Source organism: Vombatus ursinus, unplaced genomic scaffold (assembly GCF_900497805.2).
Source record: "Vombatus ursinus unplaced genomic scaffold, bare-nosed wombat genome assembly UNPS02014814.1, whole genome shotgun sequence".
In the NCBI taxonomy this organism is placed as follows: Eukaryota; Metazoa; Chordata; class Mammalia; order Diprotodontia; family Vombatidae; genus Vombatus; species Vombatus ursinus.
In genome coordinates this window covers 13,952,568-13,977,746 of record NW_020954592.1, presented here as the reverse complement: position 1 = coordinate 13,977,746, position 25,179 = coordinate 13,952,568, and the positions used below count along the sequence as shown (strand labels likewise).

The 25,179-nt window shown below is 37.7% G+C and overlaps 1 protein-coding gene across 3 annotated transcripts in view; it reads left to right on the top strand.

Annotated features, from left to right (window-relative positions):
- Positions 1 to 10,071: 10,071 nt before the first annotated feature.
- Positions 10,072 to 25,179, top strand: part of SCML2 (Scm polycomb group protein like 2) — a 144,388-nt gene continuing 129,280 nt past the window's right edge. For 2 of the 3 annotated variants that reach the window (XM_027835385.1, XM_027835383.1), the window contains exon 1: positions 10,072 to 10,148. The gene's annotated coding sequence lies outside the window, so the exon portion shown is untranslated. Of the gene's footprint in view, positions 10,149 to 10,592; positions 10,663 to 25,179 lie in introns of those variants that run through there. The other variant, XM_027835384.1, reaches the window with a different exon arrangement.

Sequence of the window (25,179 nt, the reverse complement as noted above, 5' to 3'; positions counted from 1 at the left end):
CATTCAAACTACTTGGGTCATATCTATATTAGCCTCAGGAGCAGATTCAAATATGCATTAAGAAAATATTGGAACTGTGTACATTGGCAATGTATGCTACTATTTAAAAAAATGTACAAAGTTGTAAAAATATAACTTTGCCTTCCCCTAAACCCTGGATATATAAAGTAGAAGTACCCTAGAAATTGCCTTTTCCTGTTGTGGCAATTTCCCCTCTGATTTCACAAAATCTATCATTAGGAAAAATGCAGAATAAAACTTACTTCCTTTATCACAGTCTTTCTCATTAGGTAGAATGCTACAAATTTAGTCACTTTACCTTTCAGTTTTTATTCCTTTCTACCTTCTGCCTATTTTTTTGCTTCTTTTTCCTTCCTTGGCCCCTGGTAAAATTTCTTTCTTCTTCTAAATCTTTTCTTTTTTTTATATTTTAGTGGATATGGCTTACTTGTCTCTATCTGGAGTTACGTGTTTTGAGCCAAATAAATACATTTAACTCTCCAGTGAACTCAAAGTGTCACTATTTATATCTTATAGATTATGTCTCATGAATAACTATGGAATTAACATAATTCTGTGCCATTATAGTATATTTGATACATTAATTTTGTTTGTACAATTATGATTCCCAAACATTTCTTCTTCCCTAATGAACATGTGTGTATTGGACTATTTTTAACTGGGGGAGAGGAGGAGGTTACAAAGCATAAAACTTTTCAGTTCTAATTAAGTGCTATTTTTTTATAACTGAGTTTTAAAAAATTTTGTGAAATACATTCTGTATTTTATTCTTAAGCTTACAATATCAGGTAATTCACTGTCACATGCAGAATTAACAAATCTGAACTTTAGAGTCTGAAGGGACCGACATGGTCACCTAGTCCCATAACCCAAATGGAATCTCCACTGCAACATATCTGACAAATGTTTGAGTTATGATTATGTCCTCCATCCTATTACATACTGGAAGACCTCTAGGGGCCCATTCAGGTATTAAATCTCATGAATCCTAGGCTACAACAAAAATATTAGATAATATTGGTCCTAGGGCTGACTTTTGTCATGATCTATTTATATTTTTCATATATACTCTTTGTTCATTCCATTCATTCAGTAACTACCATTTACTTCTCTTTCCCTTTCATCTGGTCACTGAAGAAGCATCCCTCCTTCTTACCAAGGTTAGTCTGGCTACTTTGAGGATTGTGGGTTCCCTTCCCATAAGACTGGGACTGGAGAATTAGCATCAACCAAGCAATTAATCAACAAGTTTATATATATAATATATATATATATATTATATACCAGGTACTGTGTTAGGAAGTGGGATACAGGTACAAAAAATAAAACATTTCTACTCCCAATGAACTTACATTCTAATGATAGAGACAAATACATATAAAAATACATACAGCATAAACATATTAAGTTAATAAACACATATATTATAAAAGTTCTTTTCATGGTAGTTGGAAACTGGAAGCTAAGAGAGTGTCCACCTATTTGTGAGTAGCTAAAAGAACTGTGGCATATGAATGTAATAAAATGTTATTGCAACATAAGAAATGATGAAATAGACAATTTCAGAGGAAACTGGGAGGGCCTATATGAACCTATAGAATAAAGAGAACTAGGAGAACAATTTACAGAAGGACAACATTATACAGAAAAACAATTCTGAAAGACGTTAGAACTCTGACAAATGTAATGATATACCATGAATTCAGAGGACTGAAGATGAATCATGCCATCCGCCTCTTGCCAGAGAAGTGATGGACTTGAATTCTGCAATAAGACATGAGTATCTGAATGTGCAGTTTGGAAATTTGTCTTGTTGGATTGTGCATATTTATTAGGAGAGTCTTAAAAATTGTTTTAAGGGGGTGACAGTGGAAGGGCATGATAATAAAAAATACATACATACAAATACAGAGTAATGAAATACAAGTTACTGTAGAAGGGAGAGCACTAGCAGTTGGAGGATGAAGAAAAGGTTTTGTGTTGAAGGTGTTATCTGAACCCCGTCAAAGAAGAGATGGACTCTATGAGGGAGAGGTGAAGAAGGAGTGCATTGTTGGGGACGGGCCAAGGCAAAGGCACAACAATTGGAGATGGAGTTTGTGAGTGTGGAACAGAGAAAAGGCCAGTTTGGCTGGATTATAGAATGTGGGAGGAAGAGTAACGTCCAATAAGGTTGGAAAGATAGATTGGTGCTAGGTTATGTAGGGTTTTAAAAGCTAAGTGGAAAAAAAAAAGCTAAACGGTTTATATTTTATTTTAAAGGCAATGATAAGCCACTTAAATTGGTTGGGTATAGGTACTAAATATGGTCAGTTCTACACTTGAAGAAAATTACTTTGCCAGCAGCTGTGTAGGATGGACTGCAGTAGGGAGACAATTGATATAGGGAGATCAATTAGAAAGCTTTCGCAATAATCTAGGCAAGAGGTAATGAGAGCCTAATCTAAGGAGATAGCTATGTGAGTTAATGGGACTGGATCAGATGTGAGAGATGCTACAAATGCAGAAATGGCAAATTTTGGCAAAGAGGAAGGGAATATTGGCAGGAAGGTTGGAAAAGGAATGCAGGAAGAAGACAGGCAACTTTCACTGCCTGCTCCTGTTGAACCTTCCCTATGAGACCTTGGTGGGCTGGGGACCCAGCCTGATCAGATTTCATCTGGAGGGTCCAACAGGAACAGGGGTTATAAGATTCCCTCTCCCTCCCTACCCTTGATCCTGAAGGACCTGGCAGGATAGTGAATACTCTTTTCTTCCCTTGGCCTCAGAGAGCCTTCTACTGATGTGTGTATGTATGTGTGTGTATGTATGTATATATATATATATATACACACACACACATATATAAGGTACTTTGCAAACCTTAAATTGATATATATCTATAGTTATATTATCTACACACACACACACACACACACACACACACACACACATACATAAATGTTAGTTATTATTATTACTACTCTCATTTTTTGCCCGCAGCTTCTTTGTCTTCTTATCCCCTTCCCTGATGTTTAATGTGGATATTTCCCAAAGATTTTACTCCTTAGGCTTTCTTCCCTGTAGATTCTTTCTCCCTTCTCAATCTCCTTCCCTCCCATGGTTTTAACTACCTAGCACTCTCTGTGCAGGGGCCTGTGCCTTAGGTCATTTCTCTGGAGGAAGTTCCTTATTGGCTTACACCAGCAGCCCAAAGTTTGTTATCTAATAGTTCCACAGCCTGACTACATTCCCCCCTACCTTCATGCTTTAGGCAGTCTCCTTCTGTGAGGTGTGGGAAGGGTGTGATTCCTTCTTTATGCCTTCTGAAGGGCTTTGTCTTGCTGTTCTTTCCAAATCTCCTTTCCACCTATCACTTCTCACTATTATATTACTGTTTTTCCAAGTACCTTTAGCTCTTTATTCGCCTAAAGAAATATTTCTCTTATGTTCTGATTTGGCTTTTACTTTTCCAATTACAGATCACAGAACAAGCACCTTTTTCCTGATGGCTATTTTCTTAAAAAATGAAACAAAACAACATACACATTTTTTATTGATACCTTTTGTTTCTACATCACCTACATTTTTGGACATATCTTTCTCCCTCCTCAGCCAACACAAAAAACTTAAAAAATAGTTTTAAAAACTGGTTCAGAAAAAAATCAACATATTAAAAGAAAGTTTGACATTATACGTAGTTTTTCTAACCCATAGCGTCCTACCTTTTCAAAGAAGAATTTTTTGGGGGGGAATTATCATTCCACAGCACTCAGTCAATCAATCAACATTTATTAAAGGCTTACTATGTGACAGGCATGGTGCTAAGCTATCTTTTCTTTGCGGACAAGGCTGTTTTCTTTTTTTAAAGGCAGAGGTTAAAAGTGGGGCGAGGGGAATATGGAATAAATGAAATGTGGAAGGCCTGCAAATCTGCAGCAACTTTAACCCACAACTTTAATTGGTTTACAAATTCTGTCTTTGGAGAGAAGAGAGTACAAAGAAGAAGATTCAGTACTGTGCCCCTACACAAATGTAAAGCAAGTCCTGTTCCTGATTATGAGTATCATTAAAACAGAGTTTTCATTAGCAACATGATTAAGGTTTATTGTAATTGGAACCCAAATTACAGCCTTAATCAAAGGGAATGCATTGTAAGCAAGAGAAGGAGAAAGTAATTGGGAGGCAAATTATAGAAGTTTTAATCACAGAGAACAAATTGTAAAGAAAAGGTTAGTATAATGAAGTTGTCTGAAACATTTTTTAGGAATGGTGACACTTTTTGAAGTGGCCTTTTCAAAAGTAACTTATTCAGCCATAATGGGTCAGGAGTAGCACATGGGATTTACTGAGATTCTGCTAGTTTTAATCTGATGTAAATGAGATACTAAGTGGTCTATTAACTTGGTCAAAGTCTCTGGATTAGATTGTATGCTTTTTCAAATGGTGAAATACTCATTTATGTCATGAAGAATGGGATTCAGCAAAAGGAACACTTAAAGCTTCATTACTTATCTCATTGCTAGTTTATTGGTGGGAATTACAGTAGATTAGATTGAGAAAACCTCATTCCAGGTCTGTCTTTACCACTTACTGGTTGCTTGACCATGAGTAAATCACTTAATCCCTCTGAGATTCATTTTCCTCCTTTGTAAAAAAGGGGATAAAAGTACTTGTCTTACTTGACTATTTGGGTTGTTCTAGATAAAGTATATAAAGCACTTTGTAAACCTTAAATCATTATGTCAGCTATTATTATTAAAATGGGGGTGGGCAAATGAATTTAAAAGAGTAATCTTCGGTATGAGACGTTAATAATAATGATATTAGATTTGTATAACACTTCCACGTTTAATTAAGTGATTTCCAAACTTTTTTGAGTGTGGAGGACTCTCCCTCCCCCCACAATAGCAGTTGTGTTATTGCTGATTGAGGATTCTTAGACACCTTGCAATAACTCTATGGCCCAATAATCCTAAACCCTTGAAATAACTCCGTGACCTTGAGGGACTCTGCTGGGAACACTGATGTAACAGAACAACCCCTGGAAATAGTTAAAGCTGGTGTTACTACCTCCCTTTTAAGGACAATAATAGAAATAATTCACTTTTTTTTTTTTTTTGTTGCAGTTTACAAGGCATTTTCTTAAAAAACTCTGAGTTATTATCTTGGTTTTACAGATCTATATGGCACTTAAAAGATTTGCAAAGCAGTTTCATTACCGCTCTGTGAGGTGGGTAGTATCCTTATTTTATAAATGAGGAAACTGAGGCTTATGGTCACACAGCTAGTAAATGCAAGTACTCAAGCCCAAGTCTTGTTGTTTAGTCATGTCTGACTCTTCTTGACCCCTTTTGGGGTTTTCTTGGTAAAGATACTGTAGTGATTTGCCATAACCTTCTCTAGGTCATTTTACAGATGAGGAAACTGAGGCAGAGTTAAGTGACTTGCCCAGAGTCATAGGGCTAGTAAGTGTCTGAGGCCGAATTTGAACTCTGAGGCCTTCCTGACTCCAAGCCTGGCACTTTATCCACTTCACTACCTGGCTGCCCAAATCTTCTAACTCCAAATCTAGTACTTATTCTGCTATGTCACATAGCTATTTCTGTGAGATGAAGGAATAAAGGCACAGAGTGATTTGTCTTCAAGTGACCGTGGCAAAACCAGGATCCAAGACTAGAACCTGAATCTCCTGACTGCCAGCCTAATGTTTTCTTCTGCTATTCCATGGCATCTTTATATTAGATTTTTAGTTGTTACTATTCTGAAGTGATTGACTTTTCTTATTTCTTGGCATTTATATTGGGAAAATTATGATTCCGAAGTAGGTAAACTACTGTTAGTGCTGTTAATAATATCATTAAGCACAGAAATAATAACAAAATGAATTATCTGTTCAAGTCTGGTCTTGATTTAATAAAAAAAATAGGTATAGGTATTAACAAATGAGAATTTTTTAACTTTTCGTGGAATCTAATCTGTTAGAACTGAAGCATAGAGGATCATACATGGAGTCAGTAAGATCTGGATTTAAATCCTGCCTATGACACTAGTTATGTGATCTTGTGCAAGTTATTTCTCTGTTTCCTCATCTATAAAACTAGAGGATTGTGTTCATTGCCTCTAAGGTCCCTTCTGTCTCTGAGCCTATGTTAAGGGCAGGCAATTAACACTGGACTTGCAGTCATCATAATTGTAATAGCTAGCATTTTATATAGTGCTTCAATGTTTGCAAAGCACTTTACAAATGTCATATAATTTAATCCTCACAACCCTGTGAGGTAGATGCTATTATACTCATTTTATAGATGAAGAAACTGAGGTTGAGAGGTTGTGACTTTCCCAGGGTCACACAGTTTAGTCATTGTCTGAGTAAGGATTGGAACTGAGGTCTTCTAGATTCCAAATTTAGCACTCTATCTATTGCACTACCCTAGTGGCCAAAATTCTGGGTTCAAACCCCGTGTCCAACATTTACCAGGTGTCTGAACAGAGACAAGTCATCTCACCTCTTTGAGACTAATTCCTTATCTGTAAAATGTGGTGAGAACAATTACCACTCAGAGGGTTGTTCGTAGGATCAAATAATAAAATGTAAATAAAGAACTTAAATATTGGCCATTATTTTAACTTGTTAAAAAATTTATTGAGCATTTATTGGGCAGAACATCACTGAGGGCCTTCAGTATTTTTAGTCAATTTGAAGATCTTCTGGAGCTTTCTTAGGTTTATTATTTTAATAAATTGAGTTCTATCAAGAAAACCCTTGGAATACTTGATTGTGAAAATAAAATGATACACATTTAATTTGCCAGAAACGACCCTTATCTCTTCTCTCTTCAGGCTTTAGGCAATGGTACATAAATAGTAACTGAATTTCTTGGGAAACTATGAGGTCATTGGAATTGGGAAGAAGGGTAAAATAGTTACATACTTCATACCCATTTTCCTCCTGTGACAACAAAGGGGGCTTCTTTTCCAAGCATCATAATACTTAACTTTATAGCTGCAAATAATAACTTTAACATAAGAATGTAATGGTGATGAAAATCAATTTTCAATTAGATCATCTAGAAGTAATGTTTTAATTTTTGCTTAATGTGAAATTCTAAGAATAGATATAAGAAAAATTACACAGGACTTATATTAAGAGGTCTTAAATAACCCTTTTAAAGATGCAGTGTTATTTTTAAAGGCAATAGGAGAAATGTATATTCAGATAGTCTCTGTAGGACAGAGACTTGGGCATTATTTTTTCATGCAGAGAATGTTGTTTTTTTTAAACTGTTCTATTCAGATATAGTCTATCGTTTTCACTTTGACTAAAATGTCAAAATGACTGAATAGTACAATCCTAGGTATGATATAAATGCAAAAACACTCATATTTTGAGCTACTCAGAGAATGGAGTGTAATTATAACTAAATAAATGATATTATTAGTACTTATGATCAATATTAATGACTACTTTCAAACTAACTCTGTCACAGGGCATAAATGATAAAGTGTATTTAGTTTAATTTGTAAGGCTCAAAAATTTAAAAAGTCAAGTGCATTATATAAGCATTGAGTATAATCTAAATTTTTGAGCTTGTATTTCTTAGTGACTGTGTAGATTGTGTAGGTTAAATTTCTGGAATATCAGTATTTTCAAATGGCAAATGAAAAAATTGGAAATTAAAGGGTATAATCATCTAGGCAGTAATCTGAATGTTACTACAATAAAAAGAGCACAAGTATGTAATGGGGGAGAAGAGCTGTTATTTCAAATCTTTCATATTTAGATGAAAAAAAGGCTTTCAATAATAAGGAAGATCACAACTGAGCCTCTGATTACGTATATTCAATTTTCCATTGCCTATGGAGAACAGGTTGGTAAGACTGAACCTTCAACCATTATTCATTTTTATTGATTTCTTTATTCATATAATATTGCTAGTTTTCTTTTAAAATTTGATCATTTGGGGCATTTATTTCCTGTAGCATGCTCCTTACTAAATGTAACTGAAGTGATCAAATAGTTTTCTCCAATACCTACACACTATCAAAACAGAGTGACTGACAACTAACATCTTGTTCGGTGTTCTCTAAGTTGAATCAGTTCTTGCCTTGAGTTTTCTTTTCCTCGGGGGCTCCTCCACCTCTTCTCTTCCTTTCCTTCCTCCTCACCCCCTCCATCATGGAGCACAAAAATAGCAATTTGCTTTTGTGGGTTCTTTACTGTTTAAATGGAAAGGAAAAAATACAATTTCATTTTTTTTTTCTAATGCTACAATGAAGTAAGTACCTTGCATGAAAAAATGAACTCCAGTTCTAGGATATTTATATACTTTCTGGCATGTTTCATTATCTTAAACCTAATTTCTGAATTGTGATTTTGCAAAATCTAAGTAGCCCCAATATATTAAGTGATGGGTCCAAAAGATGCGAAGTGTAAGTAGTAAGATGGAAAGGGTTTAGGTTGCCAAGATTTCAAGATGGCAATTTTGGTAAAATTCAGATGGTAAAGATTCTTAATATTTTTAATCCAAAAAAGGCTTGGATTTTCATGACCACACTTAGTATAAAAAGACACATAATTTGCTTCTATTTGAATTCATGAATCAATATAACATATACTGGAAAACTCTCCATTTTAAAAACATTATAATATAGTCTTTATCAGGTAAATATTCAACTAAAAGGGACACTTATCACTTTTATATTGAAAAATGTGATTCACTTTGCACACAGTAGTGTGTTTGTTTTAGGGGTTCTGCGGAATCATTTTCCACCTCCAGCAGTCTCCATTCCTCTTAGCAGGTGTCAGAAATATCCTGAATTTAGTTTAACATTGAGCATTGAGATTTCTGATTTTATTTCAGGTTATTTTTGGTATGCAACTTCCTGCTGGTTCTATTTATAATAAAGCTCGGAGGCAACCTGCAAAATAGACCTAAAAATTACTTTCAATTGAAAAAAAAATAACCAGAACTATGGTAATTTCTCAAAGCTAGCAAAGAGGGCAGGCTTGGCTTGAAGCGATGAGAAGTGAACGCCTTCCTTTTTGGAAGGGGATACCCGGAGAGGTGACTCAAAACTTTGCATTTCGAGGACAGATCAAAGGACCAGAAGGCAAAACTTGAGGGGAAAAAAATTGCTTTCAGGCTTCTCGCTTGATTCGACAGTTCCCCCATTAGAGCCAATCTGATGTGACTGTGGGGAGACCTTTTTGCAGGACCGGAGACTACGCAGGGTGGCGGGAAGCAAAGCCGTAACTTGGAAAAAAAAAAAGTGAAAAGTTTTATGGAAAATGTTGAAACGCACTCGCAAGAGCAGCTCGGCTCTGGCGCGCTTCGAGACCTTGCGAGTAACATTTTCCTGGCACAGCCGTCAACCTGCCTGAGGTTGGTCGGGCCAGGGCATCTATCGTCTGCTCCCTAAGCTCCTGGTCCTCTGGGGTCCTCCGATTTAGGGAGCGATGTGGGAAGAGATGAAAGGGAAGGTGGGCGGGGAGACTGCTGCCTGCGGGAGTGTTGCGATGGGATGAAAAGGTGACCCGCCGGGGCCGGGGGCCGGGGGGCGTGAGGTGCATGCCCGTATGCCGCCTGGAGATGCACCCTTTGGGCTTGGACGTGCGCTCCGCTAGCACAATCGTGCCCCGTCAGTGGACGTGAAGGACTTCTGCAGGCGTGTTTAACCCCCACGTCGGGTCCCCCTCTGTTGCACACATGTAGCCCAGCCAGGGCCGCCTTGGCACTTTGGAGGGGGTGGGGTGGGGTGGGGTGGGGTGGACTGGTGGAAGGCACGTGGCGCGTGGCGGGGTGGGTGGTGTCCCGGATAGGGACCCTCTGGCTCTGCTTCCCGTATGGCCAGGCGGAGATAGAGAGGCGGGGGAGGGAGGGAAGAGCCAAGGCGGCTGGCCGGGATGGAGGGGAGGGAGGGGTGGGGGTGGGCAGAGAAGTGTGTGGGGAGAAGCGCGCGCCAGCCCTCCTCCTTCCCGCCCCCCCACCCCCGGGGCTGCGACTGCTGCGGGGCATGCGCGGCTCCGCGCGGCGCTACACAAACATGGCGGCGGCGGCGGCGCCGGCGTGAATCCCGGCGCCGGACGGACTCAGGTGACAGAGCAGCTCTACTTCCACCGCCTGCGCCCGGGACCTCCAAGTGAGGTGAGTAGTGACCTCTGCCTCAGCCTGCGGCTTATTTCTCCGAAATCTCCTCCGCCTGGCTCCCGCTGGCAACGCGGGTCGGCATCGGGTGTGTGTTTGTATGTGAGTTGGGGGTGGGGTGGGTGAACCCCCCTCTCGCCAGGGCTGTCTAGCGCTGGGAACGCCCCCTTCACAACCGCCGGGCGGCGCGCGCCCCGGGTGGGGAGGGGAGCTCGGCTCCGCTCCTCCCTCCTCCCCTCTCCCGCGCTCGGAGGAGGCACCCCCCCCGCGGGAGGTGGGCGGGAGCGCAGGGTGGGCTCGCGGCGGCGGTGGCGGCGTTGTTTCCCCCTCTCCGCACCCCCTCCCCCCAGCTTTCCCGGCTCGCGCCCACTCTCCGCTGCTCGTGGCTGCCCGGGCAGTCTGCATCTCGGGGCGCTCAGCTCGCGCCTCCACCCTTCCCACCTCCCACCTCCCCAAACTGTCCGCTTCGGGAACCTAGAAGAAACCCACTCCAAGTGTCCTGGGCACAGGAGAGGTGATTGTTTCTTTTTCTTTTCTTACTCTCCCCGGCCTCGGGGTGGGGGGGTGGTCTCCCTCCGTGCAGTCCTGTGCACCATCCCGTGCAGGGGCATCTCCCGGGTGGGCATGTGGCATATCCCTCCTTCCTTCTTCCCCTCCCCCCTCTCGTGCTCAGCGTTTCTTCGTGCTTTTCAATCCCAGGGACCTGACACCTTCCCCCCTGCGCTCATCCCCGCCCTAAACTTTTTTCCTCGGAGGGGACACCGCCCCCTTTACCTTTTTCCCCCTCCACCCCTGGTTTTCCCCAGACTAGGGGACAGGAAGGGGAATGGGGGTGGGAGTGGCAGGAGCCGGTGGTGCGCGCTGCTGGGAGCCCCGCACTTGCCCTTGGACCGCTGGCCGAGCGCGGTTGCCCACCCCCGGAGCGAGGGGGACGGGATGCACGCGTTGGAGCGGAAACGCCCTGCGTGATGTTCTGTAATTGGGGTCCCGCAGCCCTGGGGATGTATGTCTTTCGCAGACCGTGGAGAACTTCACGGAACCTTTGCTTTGCCGGATTTTTATTTGTTGGGGTGCGAACGCACTTTCTGGGTATTTGGGGAGCCGTGCTGGGTCTTGGGAGCGTCTCTCAAATGAGAGACCATCGGCTTGGCTGCACATTTTACAATGTCCACGATGCTTAGGCAGGAGCGGGGAGTGTGCACTCGGGGTAGAGTGTGGACTCTGTTGGGAAATTTTTATGTCATTCTCTCATTAAGAGATTGTGTCTTTGGAAGGTAGTGAATGACGAGGGGCTGTAGCATGTAGGCTCTTGCATGTAGTGGAGAAACAACTTCGAAATAGTTGCCCATTTCTTATTTTGGAAAGTTTTTTGGGGGGGACAGGTGTACCTTTTTTTTTTTGGTGCAGGTGTACCTTTGTAGGTAGGTTTTATGGCTTGCTATAGAAGTCCACATATTTTGTGGTGTTTTAGTTTTAATATTTTGAAAAGTACATATATTTGCAAGATTTCATCTTAATCTTGGGTTTATGGAAGTAATTTATATTGCCTTTTATTTTTAGAAACTAAGCTTCAGAGTATTATGCAATTATCATTTTCACCATTAAAAAGCTTTTATTAAACTTATCTTTGTACGAGATGTTATATTTTAAGCTTCCAACTATTTGTAGGTGTAAACAGGCATTTTCAAGATAAAAGGGGGAGAAATTGAGACCAAAAAAATTAATTTGACCAGCTCCATGCCATCTGCAGGCTTACTCAGGATATTTTTCTTTTCAGAAACTTTATGATGTGCCATTTTAATGATTATAGAGCGAATCATTCCAGCTTTGAGAGAATATCATCTGTGTCTTAAAATGGAAATGTCAAAAGTTTCATAGTTTAATCCAGTCAACATTTATTAAGCACCTGCTACGTGCCAGGCAATGTGCTGCACTAGGGATCCAGAAAGAGGCAAAATCCAGTCCCTACCCTGACAATCTTACAATCTCATGGGGAAACATGCAAACATATGCAAAGCAAGCTACATACAGGTGAATTAGGAAATAATTGACAGAGGGAGGGCACTAGAATTAAGAGGGGTTGGGGAAGCCTTCCTGTAGGAGATGGGATTTTAATTGGGACATTATAAGTTTATTCTTTATGTGAAGGTTATTATGCATCTGTTGTATTCTAAGTCAAAGATTACTAAAAGAGAAAGGTCTTTTCATATTTTTATGGTTATTGTGCCCTTTTTGCAGTCTGTTTCCTCATCAGTGAAGTCTAAAAATGTGGGAAAAAACGCTTTTAGAAATGTCCCCAAAGGTGAAATTCTTGAGACCAAGTCTGTTTGTACATACCTACTTGGTGTGTCCTGTATTTGGTTATATTGAACTCTTTGTATTCTATAAAATAGCCAGAGACTTAACACCTTTTTTGAGGGTGAGGAAAAAGAGGAGAAATGAGGTCCAGAAACCATTTAGGAAAGTAATTGCCAAATGTTTTGAAAGATTGAGTGGATTTTAGAAAATGTTATTTTGGAAGAGAAATGGGATAGAACCACCTTGGGAGGCCACTCCAAGTTATTTGCTTTTATACACATATCACAAGGATGTCTGATTTGGTATTAATAACTGATATTTTATGTAGTGATTGAAGGTTTTTAAAGTACTTTACATTGGAGTCTTGTGAGGTAGTTAATATAAATAATATTTGGTTTTACAGATGAGAAAACTGAGGCCAAGAGTGGTGAAATGACTTGATCATGATCATACCCATGACGTTTCTGACTCCAAGTTCTTCACTTTCCTACTATGTCATGTATTGTGAATGTTTCTCAAGAGGAGGGGTTTATAGGAGATTCTGTTCTACAATTGTCAGATCTTTTTATTATTCATTTAACATTAGTACATATTTGTTGAGTACATACTAACGCAAGGCACTATGAATGAGGACCCAGATGTATAAAGAAGGTAATAAGGAGGTTGTAAAATACCTAAGAATTTATTCATAAAAATTCTAAGGACTTTGATTAACAGTTTACTGGAAAAATTTCACACATATATCAGTATAGATATTAAAGACAAATCTTGGGGCAAGTTTAGGGGAACAATTGAGAAAAAAAATATCCTATATGTAGAATATTCTTTCTGTAAATCAGTCTTGACTTTTTACTTGCAAGAAGTGTATTAATGATAATGGTACTACAATTCAGTTTTATATTAAAATATATTTATGTGATGAGTATGAGAAACTATTTCATGCTCCAGTAATGACTATGAAGCTCTAAACCAGTGAAGTCAGAGTTTTTCAGGTGGTTAAGGGTCACTATGAAAAGTGAGATCTGGAGGCTTCTAGGGTGTTCTTCCACTCCCCCCCCCCAGACAATTACACACCTAAATAAATATTTTTATTAATGGTCAAGATTTTAAGGTTGTAATTTCCTTAGTTGAATTTCAACTAATTCTTATTAAAACACCTCTTTTTTTTTTTAGCCATTTAAAAATCTAATAGCCTTAACAAGCATGTGTTATGGTCTGTTGTAGAGACATGTCTTTCATTTTCTTTTTTGGTTTGTTGAATTTTAACTGCTTGCCTCCTATTCCGAGATACTTTTTAGCCCCTCTTTGCTGTTGGTGTCTGTTTCTTCATCAGTGAAATGGTGATCGTAATCCTCTGCATTCTCCTTGAGAAATAATTCATGATAGTAAAGTGCCTTGAAAAGGCTGCATAAATATCAAGTCATTCTGCAGGACATCAGAGTGTCTCCCTTGGTTCATTTAAAGAGAACTGGAATCATGTTCTTTTTTTCTTTGAAGACAGGTTGAATATTCTACAATCATTTGTTTTGTCTCTGTTCCACAGCATTTAGCACAGGGTTTTGCACTTAGTAAGTGTTTAATAAATGTTTGTTGAATTGGACTTACAGTACATCTACCTTTTCCAACCTCAGGAACAGTGAAGAGAGAGATGTGACTTCTCTGAAATAGGAATTTCTTCCCAAGGATACCAAAGAGAAATTCTTGAGGCTTTAGCTGCTGCTCTCGGTCTATCTCTGGTTCTATTTTCCTAATGCTTACCTTACCTTTGTTCTTGTCATAGTAGTTAATGGTAGTCTGAGGTAATTTCCTTTGTTTCTTTCCTCTCTCACCATACTGCTATTTCTGACTTTCATTTGGCCAACTTGGAAAGGCAAGTTCTAAAGAGCCAGGACTCTTGGCCCCTGACAGAGTTATGAAACTGTAATGAGTGAATTGGTTAGAGTTATATTATGGATTGGGATTGGCAGTTCAAATAAAAGAGTTAAAATAGTGTCCTTTAGGATGAATTCCTGTAGGTATGTACTTGTGTTTTTTTTTTTTTTTTAACAATTCCCAATCTGTGAAAATTTTTCCTTATCCAAGATACCTTAGAAAAGAGAGTTGAGTGATGGTTTTAGGAGCTCAGAATTTTGGTTTGGAAGTGAGAGGTTGGGTCATTTTGAAAGACAGACATCCAGGATTCCCTGGGCATGGATCTTAAAATTTATTATTCTTTTATCTTTGGGAAACTGAAAAAAAAAAAATCCCTGCCATTTTATTTTGATGTAGCATTAATGACATACATATTTTGTTGTAAGATAAATTTGATTAACTTAAACTTCTCAAAATTTAGAATGTTTGGATGTAGAGATCTGTCAACGAAATATTCCAGTGATCATTTAATCCCATTTCTAATGTAGGTAGAATTGGTGTGGTTCCTAAAGTTACTTAATTTGAGAAAAGCCACAAATGAAAAATTTGACAATTAGTTACTGTCTTTTATATTGCTTTAGTGGAATTCTTGACTCTTGATTTTTTTTTCTTTAACTTAGTCTGTAGACTTTTAAAATTGTAGTCTTATAAAACCAGGAGATCTTAGAAATTATAAGAACGGTGGTTTGTATGCTCCACTAAACTCATAGATAATCCTGTTTGAACTAATATTTGGCATGAAATTAAAATCTTTTGGTCAGTACAAACAAGTAGTAACTTATAATTGAATTAATAAATGATGCATTTATTTTAATAAAGAAGAAATTATTTTGGAAACTGAATGTAGTTAGACTCAAATAGTAGTTGATATGTTAATGTTACCAAACTCTATCTTTTGCTTGTCTGGGTAAACTTCCTTAAACAGGATATGGCAGAAGGGAAAGATAATGAACTTGTTGAGACACTTAGTATTGATAAAATAATAGATTTGAAAGATAATGGTTAACTATTTCAGTAATATTATAGAATATATTTCTCATTTAATTAAAAAAGTTTTTTCTTCTATGATAGTGTAGGTAGTTAATTTTATCATCTCTTTTTGGGGGGTGGTAGGGATAGTAGGTATATGCTTAATCTGTGTTTCTTTTCTTTAATTACTTGTTTTTAGAATCCTATGAAATGTCTATATTTAGCATTTCAGTGCTAATAAACACATTTTGAATGGATGTAGAAATAGCTGATATCTATATTAATGTTGAAGAAGAACTTGACAGGGATCTTTAGTTTTTTGGGCATTACAGATTCAGGTTTATTGCATGCATTTTTATAATGTTGTCTAGTGTGGATTGCTATTGTCATTTCCATTATTTCTCCTTGATCTGGTGTTAGAAACCATACATCTAGACCAATAATGGGCACCAGCTGTAACCTGACCATTTCCTTTGTCAAAATGTTATACGATGAGGTATCTGTAGTAAATTGATATGTCCACTATTCGTTTTAGTACTGTTTAAGTGTTAGTTTGAAGACTTTCTTTACTAAGCCCATGGCTGTATTTTAAAAGAATAGGAATTTACCATTGTAAATTAGGATTTAGGTAATTTTTGACTTTCAGTTTTCTATCTTCTGAAATAATTAAGGTTCTTACAAAACATGTAAATTTTACCTAAATTGTTTTTAAACTAGTGACAAGCAATTATAAACAATTTAAATTTGTGGATTTGAATTTTCCAAGTAATTAAATTATTCAAAATAGCTAATTTGTCTAGTTGAATTCATGTTTGTTTTGAATTGGGAAAAGTTAAATTTCTTGAGTTTTTCAGAGTTGGCTTGATTTAAATAATATAGATCACTAATTCAAAGGAATTTAAATTATTACTTAGGAAAACTCAGTGTTTTCTTTTATTAATAAAGGACATTCTTGTTTGCCAAGACCTGTAAGACATGTTTTTATATACATATATATTTCAGTTTTTTAGAAGTTACCAAAACAGATTTTGATTTTTTTTTCTGATTAAGTTACATCACTTACGTAAGAAAACTGAATGATAAATTTGGTGGTGTTATTTATCAAAGCTCTTTATGTAAATATTTATGAAGTAAGTAATTTAGGCTGTAGATCATTTCAAATTCATTAAGTTAGTGATAGGTTTTAGATAATATTTTCAGTACATTAGTATACCTACGAAAACAAGGGAAATAGAAATTGCTTTATTTAAACATTATTCTGTGGGAGAAGTAGCATGGGTGAGTGGAGAGAGAATACTGTACTTGAAGTAGGGAAGACCTAGATTCAAATTCTGCCTCTGACATTTATTAGCTGTGTGATCATGTTCAAGTCACTAAAACACTCTGAGCTAGCTCCCCAAGAAATAGATGATAGTTGACTTGGTGAAAGAAGTTCCCATGTTGTCAAAATCATACATAATGAACATTATCTTCTATAAATAGTAATTATTTGAGCAAATCATATGTTATTTAAACTTTTTGAGCTGCTTTTTGAAAGATGAATTAAAATTTCATTCACGTGAGTATGTGAAATTCAGACTGTTGTTTATATAGTCTTCTGTTTGTTTCCAGTTGTTTATTTATTGATTAGAAAAAGGTACATTTTCTTACTTTTCAGTTCCTAGAAGCTTTTTGTTCAAAAACTATTTGTTTCTTAATTTAGAATGAATTCAAAAAGAAAATTCTAAGATACTGGTACTAGTTTCTCATGAGTCAGATGTGTGACTTCCACAAGTTCACTGTTGAGACTTTTTAAAAAGACAGCATCAGGCATATATATATATATATGGAATAGTTGATTCCTAGTTATGACATTTTTTTATACTATTTAATTTTCTTTGTTTTTGATATTGGGTCTCCCTATCCTGCCTATTCTGGGAGTGCAGAAGCCCCACTACTATTAAGCATTGAAGGTTTGACTTGTTCCATTTCCAGCCTGGCCTGGTTTGCCCCTCTTTCAGCGGCTTGGAAGTCTCTTTTTTGTGGGGATTCACCATTTTGGTGCCGGAGTTAGTGTAGACATCTGATGACCTTTAGCCCTACTGCAGCTCAGAACTTTCCCAAAGGATCTGCCAGCCTGTGCTGGTATTCCTTATAGCAGGCTAGGGAAGAGAAAGGAGGGGAATAAGCATTTATATAGCATCTACTGTGTACCAGGCATTGTACTAATTGCTTTTTGCAAATATCTCATTTTATATTCAGCAATAACCCTGGGAGGTAGAACCTGTTATTAGTATCTCCATTTTATAGTTGAAGAATCAGAGGCAAGTGTAGATTAAGTGACTTGCCCAAGGCTGCACAGCTAGTGTCTGAGGTTGGATTTGAACTTGGGTATAATTGACTCCTAGTACTCTATCTGGCTGCCTAGGCCACTGCTACAGGCTTGCAACACCATATCAGGCTATACAGTTGATAATATGGAAGGATGTTTTCTGGATGAACTGTACAGTTTAGTATCTCCTATTGTTTCCTTCACTGATTTTACATATGTGTATGTTTTATGTTCTGAACCTAGCAGTGAACGTTGTCTTTTGTATTTCCATTGTGCCTGTGGGGAGGGAGAACCTCAGGGCTTCTTATTTACCTTTGGTATCCACCTTTCACCCAACTCTCACTTGTGGCTCCAAGAAGTTGTAGCATGTGCAGTGGCCATATTCCTGTAAACCATTTCTGTAGATGGGCTAAAAAGTGGTGAGGGTAATCAGGCCATTGGCAAGTTAGGGGGAAGTCTACCTGAAGCATGAGAAGACTTCTTCCAGAAATGATGAACAGGGTGACTTCAGAAAAACCTGGAAAGACTTGCATGGTCTGATGCTTAGTGAAGTGAGCAGAACCAGGAGAATGTTGTATACAGTAACAGCCATGTTGTGTGATGACTGATATTGATAGGCTTAACCCTTCTCAGCAATACAAAGATCTGAGACATCTCCAAAGGTCTCATAATGGAAAATGCTATTCACATCCAAAGAAAGAACTATGGAGTTTGGATGCAGATTGAAGCATACTATTTGCTTTTTTTTTCCTTCTGTTGTGTTTTGTTTCCTCTTTCTGGTGGTTCCTCCTATTGATTCTAATTCTTACCTTACAACATCAGTAATGTGAAAATATGTTTAATAGGAATATATATGTACAGCCTATATCAGATTGTGTGCTGTCTTGGGGAGGGAGGGGGAGAAAAATTTAAAACTCAAAAGCTTATGGAAGTTATTGTTGATAATTCAAAATTAATTAATTAAACATTTAAAAAAAAAGAAAGTGATTCATTAAAAAGTAGAATTGGGGAAAAAAAAAGACTTCTTCCAGTGTCTATAAAGGCAGTTGAAGTAGGTGTTGTGGAGTGCTTAGAACTTGGTCAGATCTTGAAGGCGCCACAGTCATCCACTGCACCTTGGGCCATAGCCAGTTGTCTCGAATTTTGTCTTGCCACTGGGCTTTGCTGACTCTGAAAAAGAGAGTGAAACTGACAACTTTGTGAAACTCTGCCTCTCTTAAATTCAATTCATTTGAAAATTAAGACCACCCCATGATGTCACTGGTTCTCTTTGAAAGAAGATGTTATTTCTTAAATTACAACTATATAAAATAACTCATTTTTTCAGAAGTTAGATTACTGGCAATCTCTGTGGGACATGTTTATGAACTCAAAAATGAACAGAAGGGTCTTCTTGAATGTGGGTTGGGCCACTCTCAGGCCAATTGATGTTGAATTGTAGAGTAAAAGCAGCAGTTCAGAAGTAACAGTGTACTGACAATAGGGAGGAGTTGGAAGACTATACATGCGCAGGAGTTTGGGACCATTTGTGGAGGGACAGTTTTCAGTAAGGGTATTACAAAGAAATGTAATTAATGTTTATAATTGGTTATAATAAAATGGTTAAAATAGGAACTATTTTGAGTAGTTAAAGGGATAATCTTTATCTGAAAAATTGATTTATGTGAATCAGTGTATTCCTTGGTGGGGCTAGATGAAGAATAATTGTGGTTTAAAAAAAAATCCAGTGCTAATTTTTTAAAAACTGATTTTTGATAGCATTGTGAGAGTTTATCCTCCCCCCCCCTAAAAAATTACGGGATAGGTACTAGGAACCTGTTTGCCCTTTCTTAAGAGTTAACCCTTAAAAAGGTAGGAGATACTCTTCCCTTTCAAAACTCTTAATTCCAGAAACATTTATATCTTATGTTTCAGTAGTAGTTTTCATGATTTTATAGTGTGATGAGGCTATTGAGAATAGCAGAATTTAATTGTGACTTGGAAATTAAAGTGGCGGGAAATTAGAAGGAAGTTACTAGTTTGAACGAAGTAACTTAGTGGAAAATGCAATCCACGTTGTGGCTGCGTCATCTAATTTAACATAAAGATCATTGTTCAGACCGAAGAGCTAATAATTAGACACACAGTTTGAAAACATGTTGAAAGAATCATTTAATTTTGAAGTCTTAATCACTTATAAATTGTTTTAGGTTGCATAGGCTTTTATTTTAATAATTCTTTTTGGTGATGCAGAGGAGGAATGATAGATTTGCAGGCAGTAGTAGAAAGTTTCAGATAAATGAAACCAAGCAGGAACTCTAGTTAGATGATGAAACAAATGGGCCTTAGGGGAAGTTTCATTTAACTAGAGAAGGATGATGTATATGAGATTGGATTGTCAGTGAACATTAAAATTCAGTAAGTAGTTGTATTCTAGAAGCAGTTTGAAAAAATAGAAAATGACTGATTTGACTCTGAGACTTTAAATTTAATCTTAATGTACATAGCATCTTTATTGTAGATGTCTTTTGTGGGTAAATTTAGCTATAAAGTCATTTTTGTATAGATTTATCCATAAAAGTATTAGGTGAATGATTTGTCAGTTCAAGCTAGTGGGAAGCTTAACTGAACTTGATGCAATATACTACTGTTTCTTAAGTGCTATACATGTATAGCATTTCACAGACTTGATTCTTGTTTCCTGAAAATGGATTATTTTTAGTATGTTGAAGAAATATTTTAATATTGCAATTAAGATTTTTCATTAGTTAGAATTTTCCATCTGAGAACACTTAATATTACAATAAACTGCCATCATTTGGCCTTTGAAATGTGCCTTTTCTCTTTGAGCATTAGATTATTTCACAGAAAAAAAAACCCCACATTTAACTTTAAAATGTATTGGGCTCATTTAATGAAACACGGGAGCTACTTACCACTATTTGTTACTATGCAGTAGAGTAGAGCCCTAAAGGATGTGACTTTTTGAAAGTGGAAAAAGTATTCAGAGACAGACTTTTGAAATTTTTTATCAAAACTTGCAAAGAATTCTTAATTAGCTCAGTAGACGTAAGCTAAGTTTTTATGGTACCTTCAAACAGCTCACTCACTGCATCTTAACACCATGCTGGCTGAAAGAGTAGGACTATTGAATCACCACCTCATTTCCTGAAGCAGTTTGAGTTTTCCTTGACTATCTAACTACTGATAAGGCCTGTCTCTGTTAAACTATTAGTTCTGACAAAGTGACATGATTGCTTTTGTGCTTTAAAAAAAAAAAAAGTTGATGATATTGAGAGTGAAGAGCTGCTAAACCTTCAGGAATTCTTGTCCTCTTCCTAGCTGTTCCTCATCTTTCCCCCTGTAATTTGGTCTGTGTTGTTATCTCTTAAATACATTTATTGAGATTCAGAATTTTAGATTTTAAAGTCAAAGAATGTGTGTTTTCTACTTAAGTCTAAGGAGGTTTTGCCCATCTGCTACTTTTTATCCATAGATTGACAAGGCAAAACTGATTCTGGCAGTAAAATGATTTCTTTTAGAAGAAGCTACATTAAAAAAAAGCAAATATTTTTACTTCGAAATGCTATACTGTATTGATATAAAATGTTCTAAATATTGCATTCTGTTTTACAAATATGTTTGAAAGTAATTTTCAGCATTTAAGTAATCCTTTTAAGTAATTTAAGTAATGCAGATTTCAATGCTAGGTACCAGAGATATAGATAAGAAACAGTAGAGTTCTTGGGAAAAGAGAGATGATAGTTCAAGTTAGCAAACATTTATTAAGTACCTATTAGGGTACCATGAACTATTCTAGGTGTTAGGAATATGGAGACAAAAATTAAGGAGTCTCTGCTTCTAAGGGACTTAGTTCTATTAGGGGGGTGTTGTTGTTGAAAACATAAATGCAAGTAAATATTATGCAGAGTAATTTGGAGAAGAAAAGGGCAGAGTAACTACAGGAATCAGGGAAAGCTCGATAAGGAGGTATCCTGTGAGCTCAAGCTGGAACGAAGACTGTACATGCTAAATATGCATAGTCATATCTGATAGAGGGCAGAAAGATCTTCATACAAAATGTTTTATGACGTTTGAAGTGAGAGAGATTATTATTAACTGGGGAGATTAGAGAACGCTTCTTGGAGGAGATGACACTTGTCTATGGAAGTGAATAGCCAGAAATCTGGCAGCAACTCAGAAGAAGATGTGGCTAGTAGTGTAGAGCAGCATGGAATAGGTGTTTTTGGTGCGTAGGAATAGCCAGTATGCTGGCCTGACTTAGAAGGGTGCCCTGAAAAAAATATGGCCAACCCAGCCACTATATTAAAATACACTAATTCTCTAGCCTATTTAAGTTAGAAAAGGAAGGTAAGGGGGCAGTGAGGTGGCATAGTGAATAGAGCACCGGCTCTGGAATCAGAAGGACCTGAGTTCAAATGTGGCCTCAGACACCTAACACTTACTAGCTGTGTGACTCTGGGCAAGTCACTTAACCCCATTGCCTCGACAAAAAAAAAAAAAAAGAAAGGAAAAGAAAAAGAAAAGGAAACAAGACAGTCCAGAAATGGATAAAGCAGAAGAATCATATGATTTGGTACTTGTTTCCAAAAGTGAATCATGATTGTTAACTGTCAAGAAATTCATTGTGTCTAGCTGGTTGTGAACTTTTTGCATCTTGATTCTGTCATCACTGGATTAGCTACCTTTCCTACTTTTATATCACTTGCAAATTTGATAAGCATTCTCATCTATGTCTCAATTGAAGTCATTGATAAAAGTGTTGAACCAGAGCATGGCTGAGGAAGGAACCTTATGATACTTCTAAGCACGTAACAAGTGTATGTTAAATCATGGTTGATTCTTTGATCTAGGTGTAGTCATTCAGCCAATTCCAAATCCAAATAGCTGGACGATTATCTTCAAGGTATCTTCAAAGTTGACAACTTTGTTAGCTATCTGTCTGAAAACCTGGTATTTTACTAAATATACAGTATTTGCCTGATCTATCAGTCTTTTAACCCTGTCAGAAAAGGTATTAAGATAGTCTCTTGTGACTTCTTCCCATAACTCATGCTTCTGAGTGGTCACAATCCATCCCTTTTTAATAATCACGTTTAGTTAATCTCATTGCCTATCTTCTGAAAGATCCATCCTTTTTCTCTTTTTGAAAATTGACTAGTTTGCTGGTCTTTAGTCATTTTCTCTGATTCATCCAAGATTGTGTAGACAGTGGTTGAACAATCATGTTCATAGGTTTTTCAGTACCCTTGTCAGGGACTGGCAGCTAGATGCTCTGTTTTTATCTCTTCACTTGTAACCCATCCCTGTCTCTCTCCGTGGGGAAAATGAGACCATCAAGGAAAGATAGGTAAGATACCTTAGACTCAAATGCTTCAGGGGGAAGTCAGTCTGAATCTCAGGAATGATATTTTGAGACTTTAATGAAAATAGTTCTATTGAGGAAAAAAATGGGATTTGTCTGAAAAGAACAATGTGGATTCAACTCGGATTCAACTTGGATTCACAATTCAACTTGAGTAAAAAAGAAATGCACAGAAGATGGAAGCCAGAGTAGTCCAGCCACCCAACTAACACTGAATGTTCATAGCATTATCCTCATCTACTATAGGGCAATGAGCTTGACTTTGATTACTGGGAATATTCTTGAAAGAATCATTAAAAAAAGCAGTTGGCAGGTATCTAAAAAGGAAGCAATATTACAGAGAGCAGCATGGCTTCATCAAACAAGTCATGACAAACTAAAGCTCCTATCCTTTTTTGACAGAGTTACTAAATTAGTACATGGGGATAATGCTGTAGATATAGTTTACCTAGATTTTAGCCAAGCTTTTGCTAAAATATCTTCTTGTTGAGAAGATGGAGAAATAAGGATTAGGCAATAACATAGATGGATTCAGAGATAGTTGCATGGCCAAACTCAAAGAGTAGTTATTAATGGATCGCTGTTAATGTGGCAGGTCTCCAGTGGTTGGCCCTGTGCTATTTAAAATTTTTATCAGTGGCTTGGATAAAGGAATAAATGATACGTTCATCAAATTTTTAGATAAAGCAGAATTGGGAATAAAAGCTAACACATAGGATGGCAGAGTCAGTATTCCAAAAGTATATAGGTGAGCTTTGAGTCAAATCTGATAAGATTAAATTCAATTAGGATGAACGACTTTCACTTGGATAGAAAAAATCAACTCCACAAAAGTGGAAGAGATATGAATAGGCAACAGTTGTTTTGAAGAGAATCTGGGGGTTTTGGGAAAGCGCAAGCTCAGTAAGAGTCTGCAGTTTTGTGTGGCAGCCAAAAAAAGCTAACATGCTACGCTAGGAGGCACATAACTTCTAGGAAGAGTCTGGTGATAATCTCACTGTATTATGCCTCTGAGAGACTTCATTGGAAGTATTGTGTTCAGTTCTGGGCACCAGGGCTTAAGGATGTTGACAAACTGGAGGGTGTCTAGATGATGGCAACCAGAATGGTGAAGGACCTGGCTTCCTGATATATGAAAATTGGTTGAAGGAACTGGGAGTGTTTAACCTGGAGAAAAGAAGATTCAGGCAGGACTTGATAGCTTTGTTCAGGCACTTCAGGAGCTGTTTACATGGAGAAGGGATTAAACCTGGCTTGACTTGAGAGGTGGTAGATTCCCCTTTGGAAGTCTTGGGCGCAGGTTGGATTGTCGTGTGTGTATAGGTTGGTCAAGATTGCTACCAAGATCCTTACTAATTCTTAACTTGTGATTTTTGTGTTACTACTCCATACCTTAAAACTTACCCATCTAAATCTCCCACCGTTTTTTTCTTTCCTGTCTCTGATGCATAGGTTGGGATCCTCTTCTTAGTCAGGGCTACCCTTCTGTTTGTGCTTCCATCCCTTACAGGAACTTGCCACATTGACGATTCCCCCCCCCCCCCCCGCCACTATTTCTCTCTCTCTTTCTCTTCCTTTCCCTCTTTCTCTCTTTCCCCCTCTACCCCCCTTTTCCTCTCTCTCTTTCTCCTACTCCCTTTCTTTTTCCTCCCTCTTCCTCTCTTCCTCTCTCTCCCCCTTGCCCTTTCTTCTCCTCCTTCCTACCCTCCTCATTTTTCATTTCTCATCCTTTCTTATCTCTGCCTATTTTACTGGCTTTCTCAGAGTTGCCTACAGACATAGTCAGGGTTGCTTCACCTTTAAAATCTCCACTTGGCTCTATTATCTCAAGTTATCTTTCTCGTTATTCGCTTTCACTGCCAAATTTCTAGAAAGAATTTGTATATATACCCACTGGTTGTGCTTCTTATCTTCCATTCATTTATCAAACCTTTGCAACCTAGTTCCAGACTTCACCATTGTATTGAAACTGCTTTTTCCAAGGTTACCAAGTCTGTCTTAACTGTTAATCCAGTAACCTTTTTCGGCTGTCGTCTTCTCCTTTATTTCTTTGCAGTTTTACATTGTTGGCTACATAACCCCACTCCCTTCTATATACTTCTATCATCCCTTGGCTTCTTTGATTCTTTTGTCTCCTGATTTTCCTCCTAACTGTGTAACTTATTTTTTAGTTCGTT